At 37.9% G+C, this 21,386-nt stretch overlaps 2 protein-coding genes and 3 long non-coding RNA genes across 7 annotated transcripts in view; 2 read left to right on the top strand and 3 right to left on the bottom strand.

Annotated features, from left to right (window-relative positions):
- Window positions 1-21,386, bottom strand: part of LOC127961543 (mucin-5AC-like) — a 609,977-nt gene that overhangs the window by 164,190 nt on the left and 424,401 nt on the right. The window lies entirely within an intron of this gene.
- The window catches only part of LOC127961572 (uncharacterized), a 464,915-nt gene that overhangs the window by 153,341 nt on the left and 290,188 nt on the right, over window positions 1-21,386 (top strand). The window lies entirely within an intron of this gene.
- The window catches only part of LOC127961553 (obscurin-like), a 290,119-nt gene that overhangs the window by 160,192 nt on the left and 108,541 nt on the right, over window positions 1-21,386 (bottom strand). The window lies entirely within an intron of this gene.
- On the top strand, window positions 973-2,631 carry LOC127961565 (uncharacterized). The gene is made up of 2 exons (XR_008154462.1): window positions 973-1,309; window positions 1,850-2,631. It is a non-coding gene; the product is annotated as an uncharacterized LOC127961565 (long non-coding RNA).
- Window positions 2,632-5,410, bottom strand: LOC127961563 (uncharacterized). 2 transcript variants are annotated; one of them, XR_008154458.1, is made up of 4 exons: window positions 5,051-5,410; window positions 3,881-3,974; window positions 3,602-3,695; window positions 2,632-3,514 (listed from the first exon to the last, which is right to left on the bottom strand). It is a non-coding gene; the product is annotated as an uncharacterized LOC127961563 (long non-coding RNA). The 2 variants fall into 2 exon arrangements; XR_008154457.1 differs by having other exon boundaries at window positions 3,881-5,210.

The raw sequence follows: 21,386 nt of genomic DNA, 5'->3' as shown, positions 1-21,386 counted from the left end.
ATCTTTATATTTTGTAGATATCACAAACACAGATGCGGAGAAAACAACAGTGTTACTTTAAATGAAAATGAGAGACTTCAGTTCCTAACTATAAATGGAACTAACTAAACCTACCTGATCTACAAAGGTGTACCAAGAGTCTATCCCCAGCTGAGATTACAATCTCCACCCAGAATAACCTTCAAAAATAACAAAGGCAAAATAAAAAACTAAAATAACAAAAAGTGTGTCGATTGAAGGATTATAAACCCAGCTGAGGACACTCTAACTACCCGAAGTCTCCTCATTTACAAAGGCAAATACACTGAAACACCACAGGTGCATCTCATTAAATTGGAATGTCATGGAAAAGTTCATTTCAGTAATTCAACTCAAATTGCGAAACTTGTGTATTAAATTCAATCCACACAGACTGAAGTAGTTGTTGGGAACTAATCTTCAGCAGAATTCTTTATTGAGAACACGCTGTGTGGCGCTGTAGTCAACAAAAGTCTAACTAGTCCTTAAGACATTGTAATTTCTATACATTTCAAAGAGGCGGGATACACAGAGGTGGAGACATCCTAAACAAAGCATGCAAATGCAATACAGGGATCGGCCTGTTACTGGCGACTTTTCTATCTTTGATCTTGTCAGCATAACAGTGTCATTTAAATACAGAGGTGCCTGACAGTATCACTTCCTGACAGAGCCTATCCAACATGAATAATACAAAAAAATCTCAAATAAATTAGCAGTTTAGACTAAAGATGTTTAGACTTGCCCAGGTCCATTTAAAGAATGTTTGTGTTAATTACACAAATACAATGTTTTGCATAACCAGTAATAAGTCTGGACTAAATCGGCAGTGTTTAATTAGCCTACTCAGCCCATTTTTATAGTAGACCTCATTTCTATGTGAAGCAATATCTTCTGAAATATCAACAATCCACACAGCAAACGGACTTGGCCCAAATGTGGCCTGGTGTACGGTGTACATTTTAGGACATCCTCAGATCTCAGTCATCAAATGAAAAGGCGTCATGCCTCAGACTAAAAGGCTTCAGTCATCGGACAAAACGGCATCGCGTCTCTGACTGAAAAGCTTCAGGTCTCAGGAAAAACGACGTCAGGTGTCAGGTCTCATACAATTAACGTTAGGCATCAGACGAAACAGACTCAGAAAAAAAGTCATCAGACGAAACGGACTCAGACAAAAAGTCATCAAACGAAAAGGACTCAGGTGGAGTATCGCGTTGCCCCGCCCCATGTGACGTCACACGCACGCCGTTCACAGGAAGTAGTAATGGTTGATTGATGGCAAAAGGAGGTAAGCAGCGTCTGATATTTTATATTTTAACAGTTTTATTCAAATGTTACACTAATTAAGTTATATAGGAAAGAGAACATGCTTTTCGAGAGTCTTGTGTGCACGTTTAAAAAGTTAGTTAGCCATATTGCAACTAGCCAGCTTTTATTTTGGCCAAGTAGTAAAATTACCCTTACGAAAAAAACATGATTTTACTATATATAAAAAAAACCACACACACACAAAATTAAATCATGGTATCCACAGATTAACCATGGTTTTGCTACTCACCATAGTTTAACCATGGTGTTTGTGGTAAAACTGTGGGTATACAAATGGTACGTTAATCATTACACTAAAAAAACATGTTACTACACTTTTACTATAATAAAACCATGGTCATTTTACGTCTTGGTAAAGCAAATTCTTTCAAGTTATTAGATTGAAATCTTGGTCTAATTATAACATACCTGTATGAGTCTAACACCAGTTGTTGAATTAAATGATTTTGTAAATACAATGGTTCTGTCTTATAATTAAATATATATTTGTTTGTTTCAGTCAATCAAGTTATCGCTGACATTTTCTGGGTAAGCGTGGCTATGCTGAGCAGGACGATTACCTGGATTCACTACCCATTTAGATTTCCAGGCAACAAATAAGCTCCTCCATGCCAGAGAATTACTGTTCGTTCAATCAAAACCTGCATGTCATCCTGGACTGTACAGAAATCTGCTGTGAAAGCCCTACATCACTGAAACTCCACTCTGAAGTTATAAGTGCACTACCACATTCAAAGGTCTGGTTGGGGTAGCTCTGTGTGGTGCAGTGGAGATGTGGTTATGGCAGACAAGGGGTTCACTATTGAATATATGCTCTCCAGTATTGGTGCTAGACGGATCATTCCACCTTTCAAATGTGCCAAGCAGTTCAGCAAACAGGACTGTGAAAAAACACAGGACCACTGCACGCCTCAGACTTCTGGTGGAAAGAGTGATTCGAAGGGTCAAGGAAATACACATCTGGGATTCTGTTGTGCCACTCACCTTGTCAGGAAGAATTAATCAGATCTGGCATAATTGCTGTTTTATGGTTTATTATCAGGGACCAATGTTTCTTGAGCAGTGAATCTATATTATTACAATAGTAGTGTTACAGTGTTAACATTTGATAGTAGTTTTTTATTTATTACATTTTTTTACCTTTTCAGTTAGTTGCAATGCATACCTACCACCATTAAATGTGTTTTTCCTTTTTTTATTGTAATGTAAAATTGTATATTTTGTATAATGAAATTATTTAAATAAAATGTCCCTGAAAATAATTTCACAGACACAATGAAATAGTTGACAATGAAAAGTATTTTTATAAAAACTCATGAAAAAAATCTTCTTTGTTATATCACACAATGTATCAAATGTAAATATACGCAAGTAGTAAAAGAATATGCATATCATATACATTACAGAAGATTTCATACAAAAAGTATTCACCTTGGTATGTACATTTATCTAATTAATAGCAAGTACAATATATTTATTGTTATAATTTGTGATGTATCTAATATGTTATCAAAGATCTACTACAAAATATGCTACATACTACTCAACTACATAAAGTATATATTTACTATGAATGTAAAAATAAATCTTAGGTTCATACTATAATATGAACAGAATCTGTCCATTCATACCACTGAAAGATACACATCCAGATAAACGTTATAACAGTACTTTCATTGATGTTATGAAGGCATCATCTCGCCAGATCATCTGTATTATGAAATCTGATTGTGTGTCAGTCACAAAGTCACACCAGTGTAGACCAGTCACTGCAGTCTGACCTTGTACCTGCCAGTAGTACTTATGGGTCTCTTTAAGTTTGGCTAGTCCTCTTTGAATTTTCATAAATGGAACCTGAGCAATGTTTTCAGCAGAGGTGCTTTTTACCTCCACTAGTCCAAACGAATGTTTCAGATGGATCATGCACTCGTCCGTCTGGCCAAATTTAAAATTACAGCCAAACTGAAAACCAAGCACAGGTAGTGGGGGGAAATTAAGATCAGGAACACCTGCAGCTATACGGGGACACTGGAATGAAAGTGGACTGCCAAGAGGTACAACTCTACTTTTGACATGCCCTCAAGTATTTGCGGCAGCAAAGGCTTGGGATTAATCTGACGTAGTTTTGCACCAGAAGCCAAGACATCAGCATCTGGAAGGGGACCTAAAGAAATGAACACAAATGATGAGTCATGAAGACATTAAGCTATAGCTGTGCGCACACACACACACAAACAGAGTTGTGAATTACCTGTGTAAGCCTTTTAATTGGGTAGACTTGGTTCCATTCTTCCCAACTGATTCTGGTTTCAGGACACAAAGTTCACTCGCTGCCTCTGGATGAACTCCCTTAATATAAAATGAATACAGTAATAGTTAAAGATTGTTTACTGATCTTGGGTGGTTTTCATTTATATATTTGTTACTTAATCTGCACTCTTGTTCATTATTAGTATATGATGTTTAAATGTTTACATATACTTTCTTTGAGTTAATAGTTTTCTTACCAATGCAGAAAAAAGAAAAATACATGCCTGTGCTCTTGGACGATGCCATCTCTGTGGCTCACTTGATTTTATTCATCTTCTTAGTTGTGTTTCACTCCAAGATAAAAGCATTAGATGCTGTAAACATTTTTTTTCCATTTGTATAAGGATATTGTATAACATCAGTGAAGAAGTACATTATCGATTAAACTTAACGGTAACACTTCCTATGAAGCCCGTATTTAAAACAAATTATAAGAGAATTCTTATGGCATTATGATGAATGCATAATGTATTAGAAAAAAAACTTTGTAATATGTCATATCATCTCATGAGTAATCATAACAACAGTTTTAATGTGTTATAATGTTTACTTATTTGTGGTTATAGCATTTAAGATTATGATTTATAATACGCAATGAATATAATGCATCCACTTAACTTACAATAGAATGTTTCCCTTAGATATAATACAAGTCTCATATCTTGGCATTATTGTTTTGTTACTTTACTCAAAGCAGGCAAATACCACTATACATAATTACAACAATAATAATGAAAATAAAAATATTATTTTTCCTTAAACAACCAACATATCAAATATCTGATTAGATGAATGTGTAATATGGCACTTTTGATTTTAACAATATTTATTGTAATATCAATAAGATAGTAAGATACTGTATATATTTTAAATAAATAATGTCACGATATAAGACTTATAAACCATTATAAAGTTAAATAAGTATAAGTTTTATACGTATAATTGTTATAATTATTTATGAGATGAAACAACAGTTTTTCTATATTTAATGCATTGTGGTTTTATTATAGTAAAAGTGTAGTAACATTGTTTTTTTAGTGTAATGATTAACGTACCATTTGTATAACCACAGTTTTACTACAAACACCATGGTTAAACTATGGTGAGTAGCAAAACCATGGTTAATCTGTGGATACCATGATTTAACTATATCGACCATGTGTTTTATTTATTTATTTATTTATTTATTTGTGGTTTTTGATAGTAAAATCATGTTTTTTTTCGTAAGGGTAATTTTACTACTTGGCCAAAATAAAAGCTGGCTAGTTGCAATATGGCTAACTAACTTCTTAAACGTGCACACAATACTCTCGAAAAGCATGTTCTCTTCCCTATATAACTTAATTAGTGTAACATTTGAATAAAATATAAAATATCAGACGCTGCTTACCTCCTTTTGCCATCAATCAACCATTACTACTTCCTGTGAACGGCGTGCGTGTGACGTCACATGGGGCGGGGCAACGCGATTCTCCACCTGAGTCCTTTTCGTTTGATGACTTTTTGTCTGAGTCCGTTTCGTCTGATGACACTTTGTCCGAGTCCGTTTTGTCTGATGACTTTTTTTCTGAGTCTGTTTCGTCTGATGTTAACGTTAATTGTATGACACCTGACACCTGACGTCGTTTTTCCTGAGACCTGAAGCTTTTCAGTCAGAGACGCGATGCCGTTTTGTCCGATGACTGAAGCCTTTTAGTCTGTGGCATGACGCCTTTTCATTTGATGACTGAGGTCTGAGGATGTCCTAAAATGTACACCGTACTGGTGAAATCCATGCGGGCCAGATGTGGACAAGATCTGGGCTGAAACTGTTTGCTGTCTGGGCTCCTGTCAGCATTGGCATGTGCCCTTTCAGCCAGAGCTGGGCCATGTGTGGCAATGACGGCACGCCGTGGATCAGGCAAACAATATGAGGGCCGATTATTGGTGGGAGGAGTGTGGCCCAGATCAATCCAGTGATACATGGCCCCAAATCAGCATAATTTGTGACCGATGATAAACAAGATAAATACAATATTGCATGATAATGGTTAAATGATCACATACAATTTAATGAAGTGTAGTATTGTTAAAATATTATCTTTGGAATGACAAGTTAAAACAGAATGAAAATTATAAGCAAATCAGTTAACTGCATTCAACTGCACTTATTAATAATTTTATAAAATGTTATATTATTTAACTATTATCATGTAATATTAATTTGGTTTACCATGGGACACACACTGATCTATAATAGAGAGTGGGGGGCACATAATTTTTATTAGTATGCTGTCATGCACAAGTATTAAATGATCATGAAAGTGTCTTATTTTTATTTAAATCCTCTGTATGTACATAGAATATTTTATTAATGATGTGTTTACTGAATTTGGTCCTTAAAAAACACTGCCTTAACACATTAAGCCACGTCACATGTTGTCCATAAGGTATTCTATGGGAGGAAAATGTTTAACGTGGAATTAAATGCATTGCATTCTTCCCAGACAGCAACATAGTGTTGGCCCAGATCCGGCCCACATCTGGCCATGTGAAATCCATGCGGGCCAGATGTGGGCCGGATCTGGGCCAAAACTGCTTGCTGTCTGAGTTATTATGGCTTTATTTTCTAGTCTGTACATAGTATTAATTACTACTAATGTGTATACTGACTTTTGTCTTTTAAAAACACTTTGAATTAATACATTAAGAGAGGTTTAGCACTTTACTAGAATCTCCCTGTCGGGTCGTTACTATAACAACAATCATTCTATCATAGTGATTCAATAATTTTCAATCATTCAATCATTGTTAAAAGAACCACTTTTGTAAATGACATATTAGTAATTTTTAAAGCTTTATATGTTGAGATTTATTCACTGGCAATGTATATACTTAAATTAATGCAAATTTAATATGAATTGTAATCCATATGTTATTAATATGATTAAAAAATTAGCAGCAAAAGACAATTTTGACTCTGAAATCATTGTACTCTGCTGTAATTTTGTAATCTACTTTAATTTGATGTGACAGATATGGATGAGTGGCTTAATTGAATTATATGTCACTTTACTCACTGCTAATTTGGGTTTGCAATCTCAAATCCTGAATAATACCTGCTCTGAAGCAGGGTAGTCAAGTAGCCTAAGTTACCATGGCAATGAAACCCACTCAAAACCAACCAACCTTCTTAAGCCCGAAAACTCAGAATTTGCTCAAACTAAAAATGAACTTACTTGGGTAAAAACTGAAACTGGCTTTGTGCTACAGGCTACTGCTCTCACTGTGTTGGACAGAAAGGCCATTCCAGAGACTCTCACTCAGCTCATTATAGTAATGAAGGCCATCTCCGAGCACCACATCTTTAATTTTAGTATTCTTATTTCTCTAGTTTAATTTTAGGCTAAAATTAAAAGAGCTATTTAAAGACATGGACAGGAACCATATGCTTATTTTGAATCACATTATATTACATGGTAATTTTCACATCCATAAATGTACACTGTAGTAAGTGGTCTACCAAACCCAACATTTTCCTATCAACAACAAAATGAAGCTTTCTTCTGAAACGTTGCAAAAAACTTTAAGCCATATTTGGACTATGAACATCTACAGCGACTCAGATTTCTTGTTTTAATTAAACACGTACACACACACTATTTTCTTTGTGTGTGTGCGTGTATTTGTTTATTATTATGATTGAGCATTATTCATTCTGTGTTTTTTTAGTTCCCTGACGATACGTCACTCATACTGCATCTTGTTAAGGAAAGTCATGACATTTGCCAAGTATGGTAGCCCATACTCGGAATTGGTGCTCTGCATTTAACCCATCCAAGTGCACACACACAGCAGTGAGAAGAGAACACACCCATGTAGCAGTGGGCAGCTAGAGATCTAGTGCCCTGGGAGCAACTGGGGGTTCAGTGCCTTGCTTAAGGGCACTTCAGTCATGGGTATTGAGGGTGTAAGAGAGCTCTGTTCATTCACTCCCTTCTATCTACAACTCGTGCCACACTGTTAAAAATGATTTGGGCTTTTAGTCAGAGGGACTATTTTTGTCAAGCTGAGAGAACTCATTGCCCATTACAACAAAATAAGAAGTTGCTACAACTTCAACTTGCAAAAAAGTGCGTAAACTCATTAAAAACCTATAATAATCTGTTCAGTTCACTGCAGAAAATAGGTCAAGGTGGACATTTCAACCAACACGCATGCGCCCGCAGTGACGTCATGCATCATGTTCAACCAGGGGGGCAGGGTTTCATATTTTTTTGAAGCACCCCTGGGCACCGCCATTGGTTAGCGGACCCCCACCTGCTATTAGCATTCCTTTGACTCCCATTCATTTTGGCGTCACTTTGACAGCGACTAACTTTACATCTGAGGCATTTAAAGACTCCATTTGTCCATTCAATATTTCTAAAGAAACACGAAAATGTATAATGTATAATGTATATTGTATCTTATGTTGTGGCCCCGTAGAAGCAGTTTTTGTTAAAAAAAAAATAGTCTAACGATCGCGTCATAACCAGCGACTCTCTGTGGCACAGTAGAGAAATTACCGTATGGACAGGAGGAGAAGCTCGCAGGCAATCTTTTACTATCTATGAGGCAATCGGGGGGATGTGGAGGCATGAAGTCAAGGGAGAAGCCCATAGAGAGTCCATTAAATAAACGGGACAAAATTATTCAACAACGTCTGCAAGATTTGGAGGGGTGATTTAGATTTCTCTTTGCACAGCTGTTAGAAGACTTACAGGTTGCTCACGTGACATTTACGTCATCAAGTTCAGTTTGAGTCTACACACTACGCTCGACCCCCAGGAAGTGCGTGCTTCTAATTGACTTCACTTGTCTCCGTTGAATCCAGTGGGGACGCTGTGTCCATTTCTTTTACTGTCTATGTGTTCAACTCTCGGAAATCTGGGCTGACCGCCATCTTTTTTTCCTCGGACCCGAGCCGTTCAAATAAGTACATTTAAAATTGTTTTAACTTAGTTAATCTGTTGGTAATGTGCATTCGTCGTCTAATGTCTCTCCGTCTCAAATGATCCGTAAACATAACCTGTGATACATTTATCATGGTCATTCATTTTTAGGAAATATGTTAGCATGTTAGCGCTGGAATGTCACAGGAAGTATTTAATGTAGGGTTGAGCCTCATATTCGACATTAACAAGTATTCGGCACCGATAATATACTCTTATACAAGTGAAACGATGCGAGACCTGTCCTCGTTATTATGGAAAAATGTGTGAACAGTGGGAACATTATACCCAGGTCAACCCGCCAATTTACGTGACGTCGCAACTCGTACAAGAAGCTTTGCTTGCACTCAATCATCCTGGCACAGCATTAACAGACAGCGAGATGACAGAGCAACTCATGGTCCATGGGGAAGGAGTGCAAAATAACACTGACCACTGCCGTAGTGTATGGACTATATTTTTCATGTTGAGTTAGATGCGTATATATAAACACATAGTATTTAAACACATTGTTTTCATGTATAGTGATATGTGTACCGTTACACTCTGTATCCATGGCAACCCCCAGCAGGTGGGGTGAATGGTCACGCAGGGTTGGGGGGGTGGGGGGTTTGGGGGGTAAAGTATGAAGAGTTACAACAACTTAAATTTGAAAAAAGCGCGGAAGTACAGTAGGACTTCATCAAAGTAATGGTGATTGGAACCCCTTTGGTCATTGAAGATGTGAAAGATCCCCTTCCAGTTTCCTACAATGATGTTGCCATTGTCATTGAGGAAAAGATTGTCATGCATCATCTTGGTGATATACCCAACGTTTTTGTCAACCTGATGGGCCTGCTGTACATGCTGAACCTTGACTATCCAAAAGAGACGAAATATACTTTTGAGGTGAGTCAGTGCTTGTTCATGGGAATCGGGTCTGAGATGTGCACTCCCAGGTTCAACTCTCTAAAGAATAAACTGCTCAGTTAGAGAGATGGCTCAGGAGGATGTTTCTGTATTTGGCCATGAGGAAGTATTGCAATTTTCTTGCCATTTGTCCACTATGTAGTGAGAGGAAATACATGTAAAGCCCTTCTGTGGGTCACAACAGTTTATGTTTTTTATGTTCTAACAGATGTCTATTGCTCTCTATGGAGGAAATGTGTCTTGCAGACACTAATTTGTATTTTATGTTGTAGAGCAAACATGTATCACAGGTTATGTTTATGGATCATTTGAGACGGAGAGACATTAGACGACGAATGCACATTACCAACAGATTAACTAAGTTAAAACAATTTTAAATGTACTTGCTTGAACGGCTCGGGTCCGAGGAAAAAAGATGGCAGTCAGCCCAGATTTTCGAGAGTTGAACACATAGACAGTAAAAGAAATTGACACAGCGTCCCCACTGGATTTAACGGAGACAAGTGAAGTCAATTAGAAGCACGCACTTCCTGGGGGTCGAGCATAGTGCGCAGACTCAAACTGAACTTGATGACGTAAATGTCGCGTGAGCAACCTGTAAGTCTTCTAACAGCTGTGCAAAGAGAAATCTGAATCACCCCTCCGAATCTTGCAGACGTTGTTGAATAATTTTATCCCGTTTCTTTTATGGACTCTCTATGGGCTTCTCCCCTGACTTCATGCCTCCACGTCCCCCCGATTGCCTCATAGACAGTAAAAGATTGCCTGCGAGGTTCTCCTCCTGTCCATACAGTAATTTCTCTACTGTGTGACAGAGAGTCGCAGGTTATGACGCAATTGTTAGACTATTTTTTTAACAAAAACTGCTTCTACGGGGCCACAACATAAGATACAATATACATTATACATTATACATTTTCGTGTTTCTTTAGAAATAATGAATGGACAAATGGAGTCTTTAAATGCCTCAGATGTAAAGTTAGTCGCTGTCAAAGTGACGCCAAAATGAATGGGAGTCAAAGGAATGCTAATAGCAGGTTGGGGTCCGCTAGCCAATGGCGGTGCCCAGGGGTGCTCCAAAAATATGAAACCCTGCCCCCCTGGTTGAACATGATGCATGATGTCACTGCGGGCGCATGCGTGTTGGTTGAAATGTCCACATTGACTTATTTTCTGCAGTGAACTGAACAGATTATTATGAGTTTTTAATGAGTTTACACACTTTTTCCAAGTTGAAGTTGTTGCAACTCTTCTTACTTTGTTGTAATGGGCAATGAGTTCTCTCAGCTTGACAACAATAGTCCCTCTGACTAAAAGCCCAAATCATTTTTAACAGTGCATCCATTGGTCTGTGCAGTGAATATAAAACAAACCAATGCCTTGGCCGCAGAGCTGCACTAGCCTATGGGGGTAAAGCCCACAAAAGCCTGTCAGAATGGGTGGGGTCATCTAGATATATAAGCGGCACATCACCATAGGATCCTCAGATTATTCTCCTTCAGCGACGACTACAGATCTTCTCTCTACGAGACTGAGAAAGCCTTCGCTGTGATCAAGCCTCGCAGTGGATTGAGAGACCTCTTCCTGCTCAGTCATTCTTGCAGCTTCACGCCACCTTTGCACCTGCAGCAGCAACATCTCTGGTTCCCTGCTGCTATCCAGTGGATTAAGAGAGCAGATTTAAAAGTGCTAATTTCCAGTGTTGTTTCAAATGCTTCACCGTCTCTGTCACACTGCAAGCTGCCCATGCTGAAGCTGTGCTCTCCGATACGGAATGTCCTCGTTGTGAGGATATGAGTCTCACTCTGTGTCTGAATGAAGGATGAATGGAAGAGCTAAACAGTCCCTAAACAGCTTAAACTACTGTTTCAACTATTAAAATAGTTCACTTTTTATGTAATAGCAAAGTGATTATGTTTCATTTCGTTTTTTTTTTTAAGTAAATTTAGAAAACGTTTGAGGCATTTTTTTTTTGTTTGTTAAATTTATTTATTTATTTATATATTTATTTTTTTAAGTAATGACCAAGCTGCCAGCGGCAGACAGTGAGCCTACTGTACGTTTGATCAATTTAGCCTTCTCAAATCATTACGACTTGTCTAAAATTAAATTCATAGATGTAAAATAGTTGAAGCATATTGCAATTTTTAAACGTTAAACCTAGATAAATGTGTGCTATAACTAATAGTCTGTGCGGAGACGCTTCGGGACATGGAGATGCCAGCGTGATCCCTTGCATTTTGTTTCAGTGGATACACCGTCATTTTTGCTCATAAGGGTAAGAGTAATACATCATCCATAACTGCAAAGGGTCTACTTTTATTTGTGTTCACTCACAATATCAACAAACTGTTATGCTTTCTGTCATGTCATCTTTAACAGGAGTACAAAAATGAACCGACACTCACAGACATGATAAATAAATCTATAGAAAGCTTTAAACGACTACTTAATGAAATAAAACAAATTGAAATCAGAAACTCTTTCATTATAATTATAATCCATAAAGTTTTCTCTCTAGAGGTGCGTCTAATGGGGAAATGGCGAGACAGGCAACTTCATCCTTGCGACACAGACTCAGAAAACACTAGTTTATCAGTAAATAATTCAAATATCTGCTTACTATTCCCCCCGTCACATCTATGATAATTACTTTTGCCGGTGCTTTACAAGCTTAAGCCTATTGAGTGTACTTGAACAGAGAACTGTTCAGCTGCGCTGCTGCTGCGGGACACTAAACATTGTCAAGTCACTCTTAACAGTCACAGCAGCATGGTCTTGTGTTGTTTCCACCAGTGTAGCAATTTTGTTTCATCACTAATGGAGTCTAAAATATAAAAGTAGGGCGAAGTCTAAAACAGGTGAGAGGATGCTCAGGCACTACGCCGACCCGTGTCTGACAGTGAATAGTTAGAACAGTCTCTTACAGAGCATCATGGAGGAAAAAAATAGCATCTGCAGTGGAAGGTTTTAACCCAGTCCTCCTCTCTTCTATCACTATTCCCGATGTGCTGAAGACACGTTCACTGCTGCTGCTGCTGGCACGGACACTAAACACAGAGCGAGCCAGTCTTGACATTTGCGGTAGCAGGGTCTCGTGCTGTTTCCAACAGAGCAGCACATCTCATCCATCACCTTCCATGTTGCCCAAAATTTTGCATTTCCTCTGGTGTTTTTTTTTTTTTTTTTTACCGTTTTAAGCTGGCCATCTGCAATTTTTCTCTTACTATTTTCCATTATTTGCACGAGGTGGGTCGCATTGACGGAAAACCTTCTGTGTGCGTGCATGTGTGCATGCATGAGACTGTCATGTCAGTCATATGTCAGTGTAATTGTCAGATTATGAAAGTTACAATGTTATGAAATGTCTTTCGGTGTTTGTTTTTTTATCGTTGACCTCAGCTTCTCATTTTTTTTTTATTAATGTCTAAAAATATAAAAAGAATGATAGCCAAAAAAAGGCCCAAGGCCCGGCCTGCACGTGAACTATGATGTGAAAATTGGCCCGAAGTCCAGCCCCAGGGGCGTAAATAAGTCGGGGCCCATCGGGCTCGGGCTGAAATGCAGGGCTTTAGTGTCTGTTGTTGAACCACAGGGAGACTTTCAGAGTTGCAAAGACTTTTTCCCCTCTCGAACGGCTGGTCACACAGGTACAACCTATGATTTTTTTTTGTCGCACCATTGTGAAATTAGGTTGGATGTGCGACTAAAATGGTCGCACTCTAGAGCCCTGTGTCCATAGCTCCATGTATGTGGCTCTTTCCTTTGCCAAGAGTACGCTGTCTCCCAGCCAATGGATATTATTCCTGGGAACAGTTATTGGTTTACCCAAATGAGGGTGATATGCACGCTGGCCACAGCAGCTCGTGGCATCATTAAGTGTTGGAGCAACTCGCCCTCTCAAAGCATTTCAGAAGGCCAGCTTCACATCAACTGGCTGGAAATGCTGGCAGTATACTTAGGCCTTCAAACCTTTCTGGCAGACCTGAAAGGTCACCATGTCCTGGTCTGTTCAGACAGCATGACGATGATGTCCTATATAAATTTCCAAGGCGGTCTCTCCTTGAAGTGCCTCTTTACACTAGTGGAGCGCCTCTTGGTATGGGCTCAACACAACTTGTGCTCTTTATACCAGGCAGGTTGAACCTAGCAGTGGACATGATGTCCTGGAACAACATCTAGGAGGAGTGGATGATCCAACCGCAAATGGTTCAGGAAATCTGGAGATCTTCATCAGGGCAGAGGTCAACCTCTTCACCTCAGAAGACAACTCTCATTGTCCAACTTACTTTTCAAAGAACAGGGACGCCTCTACACTTTTCCTGATTGCTCTAATCCCACAGGTAATTGGGTGAATTAGGAAGCATGGTGCTTCTGGTGGCCCCACTCTAGAGGAACCAGCTCTGGTTTTCAGAGCTGTGTCAGCTGCTCTCGGCATCCCCATTGCCTATTCCACTGAGGCGGGATATCCTCTCTCAGATTAAAGGGACATTATGGCACTCCCAGCCCAAACTGTGGTCCCTGCACCTTTGGCCTTTCAATGGGAAATTATGAACATCCCCAAGAGCATGCTAAACACTATATCTTAACCCTCTGGAGTCTAAGGGTATTTTTTTTGGGCCTGGCAAAGTTTTGTCATACCCTGACATTTGTACTTTTTTCAGTTTCTTATACACATCTAAATGGCTAAGGTCTAGTCTCAGTGTAATCAGCACAAACTGGGCTATAATAATATGTGAGCAGCATGTATGTACATTATTGTGTTTTTGAGAAACAAAAATATGCGTGGTTAGTGAAAACTAAAAATGTTAAATCACTTGAATAAGGCAATAAAACATATAGAACATTGGTTCCCGGGACTTTTGAGAAGTGCTGCTACAAGACGCCGTTATGCCCTTAAATGGTATTTCTTCTCTGTCTGGTGTACAGACCCAATCTCATGACCCAATCTCAAACATGTCTCTGATATTGTCCTTCCTGCAAGAGCTGTTGGATAAGGGCTGTTCCCCTTTCATGCTCAAGGTTTATGTAGCAGCCATAGCAGCCTTTCACAGTCCTATAGCTGGCCAATCTGTGGGCAGGAACAACTTGGTGGTTCATGTTATGAAGGGATCTAGAAGGCTCAGCCTGCCTCGCCTATCACTGTGCCTACATGGGATCTGCCCACAGTGTTGCTCTAAAGAGCCCTCTATTTGAGCCACTACAATCCATTTACCTTCATTCTCTGACATTTAAGACTACTCTGCTGCCAGCATTAACATCAGTAAAGCATATGGGAGATTTGCAGGAGCTATCAGTGAGCCCCACCCGCCTTGAGTTCTGGCCCAATGACTCCAAGGTTGTCCTGAAATCAAGGCATGGCTATGTACCTAAAGTGCTCTTGACTCCGTTAAGAGCACAGGTAATTTACAAAAAAGTTGTGCAGTAGCTGGCTGAGTCTCGCTGTCCTCGTTCACAAGATTTTATAGGCCGGATGTCCTGACCTTACAGGTCTGTCCTTTCTGCATAGCAGGGCACTTTGTCTTATGACTACCAGTTTGGAGATTGACTCCTTCAATCTATGTTCGAAGTATGTTCTTGGCCCTCAGTGAGTTCCCAGGCTGTACTGATTTTTTTTTCTGGAATGATTATACAAGGCCGCGCTCACCTCTCTAAGTTTGGCCCTATTGCCACTTGCAGGGTTTCTTGGTTACTTGGTCCCTCTGTGCACGGGATTTAACTGGTTCCCCATAAGCATCTTTAACAAGATGCAGAATAAGTGTTACTAACGTAACCTAGGTTCCCTGAGATACGGAATGAGTACTGCATACTTTGCCATGTTATGTAGCTGCATTACTCAGTCGTCACTTCAGTTGAATTAACCTGAGGATCCTCTGGCGATGTGATGCTTATTTTTTTAATAAAAAAAATAATAATAATAATTTTATTTAATTTTATTATTTATTAGATTTTCTATTTTTGACAATAAACATGCCAAAAAGAAACACAACAAACAACAACACATCTACCAATCCCTCCCACCCCACACCCCGGTATCTTTTTAATGGGGTAAAAAATGAACAGATAAGTCTACAGAAGCTGCTGTTGTCCATATTTTCAGTGTTGAGATTTGAGCCAAGTTCACCCGAGCTGTGGATTTTTCTATCATTATAATGTCCCGAAGTTGAAACAACCACTTGAATATTTCCAAGGTATGTGGTGGGAGCCAGTGTTGAGCTATGCTTAGAGAAGTCAAACTGAGAGTCATCATTCAGTAATAATACAGAGGGTGTCACTGGAATGGCGATGTGCCGCTTATATAGCCAGATGCCCCCACCCATTTTGGCAGGCTTTTTCGGGTTTTAACGCCATAGACTCATGTTACTCTTTGTTTTATATTCACTGCACGAATCAATGGGCGTGCAGTTACACTGCATTTCTAAAAAAGGCTACAGTCATTGGAGAAATAAGCTTATTTAACAAAACCCAGTACTCAGTCCATATCTCAGGGAGCCAAGGTTACGTTAGTAAATGAGTTTGTTACTCTTGCATTTGTTTTATTATATGTTTATTATACTGTTTGCATACAATTTCTTAAGAATGTATTAACTTTTATGATTTCATGATCCTTTAACAAGGAGCATTCCAGCTTCCATCTTTTTTAGTATCATATGTACTGTATGTAAAACTAGTCAAAACAGAAGAACACTGAGCTTGTAAAAGCTTCAACTTAATTTATATATATAAGGTATACAGGTATGCTAAGTATATATCCGCGCTAAAATATCAAGGATGATATTTTAGCTCCCAACCCAACTTTGAGAATAGAGTAACGGCAATATTTTTTTTTTTAATCGGCCAATAAGATTCTCATTGGGCAAGAGTCCCAAAAACGACCCACCACTAATAAATATATATATATACAATAATAATAATAATAAATTACTATTAGTATGAAAATGGCTTACCTCTCTATCTTTCCATACCTTGGAAGGGGAATTTTTGTAAGAAGTAGCAGGCAAAGAAGGCACTTAAAATAACTCGTTCTTATTTAATCTACTTAAAAAGAAATTATGCAAATAAGACCATGATTGTCGTGCAAAGTTAGAGTCAGGCGGTTCTTCTTTCAATTATGAAGGCATTGGGATTCTCACAATGTAAACTGTTGAACCATATAAGTAGCTACCACTCACCGTTGTGTAAGATGTTCTCTGGTAAGCGGCAATTCAGCTGTGCAGTATATTTACCACTAAAATATTTAAAATATTGCTTATTACTTATAAAGGCCTGAATGGTTTAGCACCTCAGTATTTGAATGAGCTCCTTTTACATTATACTCCTCTACGTCCGCTACGTTCTCAAAACTCAGGCAATTTGATAATACCTAAAATATCAAAATCAATTGCGGGCGGCAGATCCTTTTCCTATTTGGCGCCTAAACTCTGGAATAACCTACCTAACATTGATCGGGAGGCAGACACACTCTTGCGGTTTAAATCTAGATTAAAGACCAATCTCTTTAACCTGGCTTAGACATAACATACTAATATGCTTTTAATATCCAAATCCGTTAAATGATTATTAGGCTGCATTAATTAGGTAAACCGGAACCGGAAACACTTCACATAACACCCTAAGTACTACACCATTAGAAGAATGGCATCTACGCTAATATTAGTCTGTTTCTCTCTTATTCCGAGGTCACCGTAGCCACCAGATCCAGTCTGTATCCAGATCAGAGGATCACTGCAGTCACCCGGATCCAGTACGTATCCAGACCAGATGGTGGATCAGCACCTAGAAAGGACCTCTACTGCCCTGAAAGACAGCGGAGACCAGGACAACTAGAGCCCAGATACAGATCCCCTGTAAAGACCTTGTCTCAGAGGAGCACCAGGACAAGACCACAGGAAACAGATGATTCTTCTGCACAATCTGACTTTGCTGCAGCCTGGAATTGAACTACTGGTTTCGTCTGGTCAGAGGAGAACTGACCCCCAACTGAGCCTGGTTTCTCCCAAGGTTTTTTTCTCCATTCTGTCACCGATGGAGTTTCGGTTCCTTGCCGCTGTCGCCTCTGGCTTGCTTAGTTGGGGTCACTTCATCTACAGCGATATCATTGACGTGATTGCAAATAAATGCACTGACACTTTTTAATAATTATAGTAATAATAATAATTCCTTACATTTATATAGCGCTTTTCTAGGCACTCAAAGCGCTTTACATAGTCAGGGGGTATCTCCTCATCCACCACCAGTGTGCAGCATCCAGCATTTAACTGAACAGAGATGACATAACTGAATTCAATTATGAACTGACTTTAACTATCATTTTGCATTATTTACACACTGTTTTCCTAATGGATGTTGTTCAGTTACTTTGACGCAATGCATTTTGTTTAAAGCGCTATATAAATAAAGGTGACAAGGTGACACTAGAATAGTGGATGTCTGGACCTCATGCCACCCTTATGGACTCTGTTTCTGACAGTTCGGTTCTTCTTACAGTCATTTGCACCAAAGCAGAAGGTACTGAGTCACAATCACCTATAACTGGAATGACTGATATCTGAAGTTTAATTGACTCTGTGTTACAGTGTGATGATTAAAGTGTTCCCTTCCTTCTTTGAGCAGTGTATGTGTGAGTGGGTTTTCACTGAATTATGCATTTTTCTTGGTAACTAGTCAAGTAATAAGTTTGATGTTTGATCTCTTACTGAAAGCCCAATCAGAGCTCAGATATGAGAGTGTAAATCAAACAACCAGGAACTAGTGGTAGAAAGAGGAACAGACGGAACAAAAGAAGAAATCACCCAAGATTGGAAACGTTCTTACACCATGAGCACAGCACTGTAGTCATCTCCTGAATACATCTAGGTAAGACGATTATTGTTTTTAAGTCATTAAAATGAACTGAGCTTTGTATCTTCTGAAAGCAGATTAGCATTTTCAGTGAAGATACTCCCTCTCTTATTTATTCAATAACATATTTTCAGCTGGATATTTCAAAGAGATCAAAGAGAAACTGGAATATGGAAACGTATCCATTTAACTGGAAGCTGAATCTTGACCGGCTGGAGATGAAGGTCAGATTTTCCATCTTCATCATCATCAGTGTGTGTGCAGGTCTACCAGCTCTTGCTTGGTCTGTCAGTGATCTAATTCATCACAGAAAGAATGGACACCGGATTTCAGTCTTCATCATCCTCCTCCTCCTCACTGACTTTGTTGAGCTTTCCTTGAGTCCCTACATACTGATAAAAGAACTCTTAAATGAGATCCCCTTCTATATGGATTGGATATGTTGGGTTTGCTGGGCTTTGTGGTGGTCTTCAAGAGTCTGTGGTCTCCTCTTAAACCAGCTGGTGGCACTGGAGGGAATTCTCTCAGTGAAATATCCACTGTACACGGCTTCTGTTTCCTCTTCAAACTACATTATAATTTTCTACATAATCATGTTTCTCTGTATACTTTACTGGAGGATTTTTATGTTATTTGAAAGTCATTGTTTTCTTTTTATTGTTTTTGTGTTGATTGTGTCAGTGATCACATGGATAATATCTTGTGGAGCTTCATGTTCTGCTGATCGTCACTCTCATACGTCCAGGAAACCAGATCATCATATTATGGTTGTTTTCATATTCAATCTGGTGTTGCTTTATCTGCCCTTTATTCTAATCTTATTTTTGATCTTTACTTCATTCTTGCATAAGATTCATAATGTTTTTTATATTCCTTGGCTGTTAATAAGTGTGAGACTAATTTCAGATCCTCTCCTGTGTGTGCTGGTCTGCAGACAGAGTCTCAGAATACAAACATCACTAAAACCAGAAGAGACTAGTTTAGTCTGATGAGGTCTAAAGTCTTTTCTTTAGAAAACTTTACCTTACAGCATTACAGAGCATAACATTTTACTTTTCACTGCATAGTGTTTCATATAATTAAATTCTTAATTACATCAGAAATACAGTATATGACTTTCTTTTACGGAAGTAAAAGTAATTCAAAGATTTACTTGAGTTCAAAAAGTACTACATCTGTAATGTTCTTAAGCATTAAACTCAAGTAAAGTATTATTACTTATTGCCTGTCTGTGGTTAACACCCATGCATAATTCTTCTCGTATGTTTTTTCTTTTCCACATCTTGTGATCTTATTATTAACTGTTTATTAACTATTATTAATGGCTATCTTTTATTTTACTGTATAGTAACCAGTCTAATAGATAATATTATGTAATAAATGCAACTCCAAAATCTACATGTAAAAAAAAAAAAAAAAAAAAAAAATGTTATGTTTTTGTATTTTTATATTTAATCTTTTGTAAACTTGTTTTTTCCCCATTAAAATTGCATCACCAGTTAATGTTGAAATATTGAAATAATACAAACATTTCAATTTCATTTTGATATCAAAAAATTTAATTATTATATGATTAAATAGAATAATTGATGATTAAATGATAATATGATTATAAATGAGAAAAAAAAAATAATGAAAAAAAGAGAAAAATGTAGTTAAACAGAAGCAACACAGAGAGTCTGGTAAGGAGAATCCTTAGATCCTTCACAATGGTAATGTCACTAAATCTTGTCATGGAAACATTGTTTATTTGAAAACGAATCTATGGTAATGTTAAATGTACAAATTTTATAATAAAAAGATCTTTATAATTTTTTTAAGCAATAAACAGCATTGTGTGTACACAGGGCTACACGCGGACTATAGCTGAGTGCATTTTCTGTTGGAGGATCAAAGAGATGAAGTGCACAGAATGCTTTCAATTTTATATATTCATATTTTATTATTTTACTTTATCTTATGAGTTATGTTAAAACCCTTTATATAAAGCATGTCTCATGTTGAGGACAAACTGAATTATGCACTTTCCTGCAGTGTCCTCAATTATTATTTCAGAAGTGCTCATATAAGACTACTGTATATTGTTAGTTCATGCCTCCACAATGGATAATTAAAGTCCAGCCCTGGACACCAGATCTTGTCAGGAAAAAATGTCTAAGAGTCAAAACCGGTAAACAACAAGTCTTAATTGGTACCCAAAACTCTATTAACAGTCTTCTATCAGTCAAAATGTTGACTGAGTAAAGCTAGAGAAGAGCAGAAGCAGGAGAGGAAGTAATGATGGTAAAAATTTGCTTATTTTTATCAGTTTATTGAATAGTTTTGCAATATGTTTCATTGCTCAGACTTCTGATGTCTGGTAAACACAAATCCAGGATGTAATGTTATATAAAAATGCATCATAACATCCCATCCAGATTATTTATATTAATAAAAACATTAAATGAAAAATGATTTATCATAAAAAATGTATCATAGCATCCTCATTAACACACTGTCGGATTTCCCTCAAAGAACATCTCAGGATCCAACTTTAAACATAGTTTGCTGGGAAGGGAAGAAGATGATACATGCTTTTGCCAAACTTCTCTTCTCATTCTCTTCTGTAACCATGTTAAGTCTGTAAAGATGTTTTCAACATGGTCTGCCATGATGAGATCACATGACCAACTTAATGTTACACTTTTATCATATAAAGCCCCATACAATACTTTTAATTACTGAACAAATCAACCATGGCTGATGATCTCACAAATGTAGATGCTAAATACTTGATGCTACATAGAGTAATGTTAGGTAGATAAATAACAGTAAGATAAATTAAATACATTAATTAGGTTTTGCTGCTATATTCACTGACTCTGAACAAATCTTAAATATCGTAAACTATTAAACAAACTGGCAAAATGGTTAACAGAGAGATTTTATTTATTTGAATGTAGCTCAGAAATACAATATTTGAAATAGTACATTGAGACCCAGAGGACTTATTAAAGTCAGGGC

Source organism: Carassius gibelio, chromosome B7 (genome assembly GCF_023724105.1).
Source record: "Carassius gibelio isolate Cgi1373 ecotype wild population from Czech Republic chromosome B7, carGib1.2-hapl.c, whole genome shotgun sequence".
In the NCBI taxonomy this organism is placed as follows: Eukaryota; Metazoa; Chordata; class Actinopteri; order Cypriniformes; family Cyprinidae; genus Carassius; species Carassius gibelio.
This window is presented reverse-complemented; position numbering and strand designations above follow the sequence as displayed.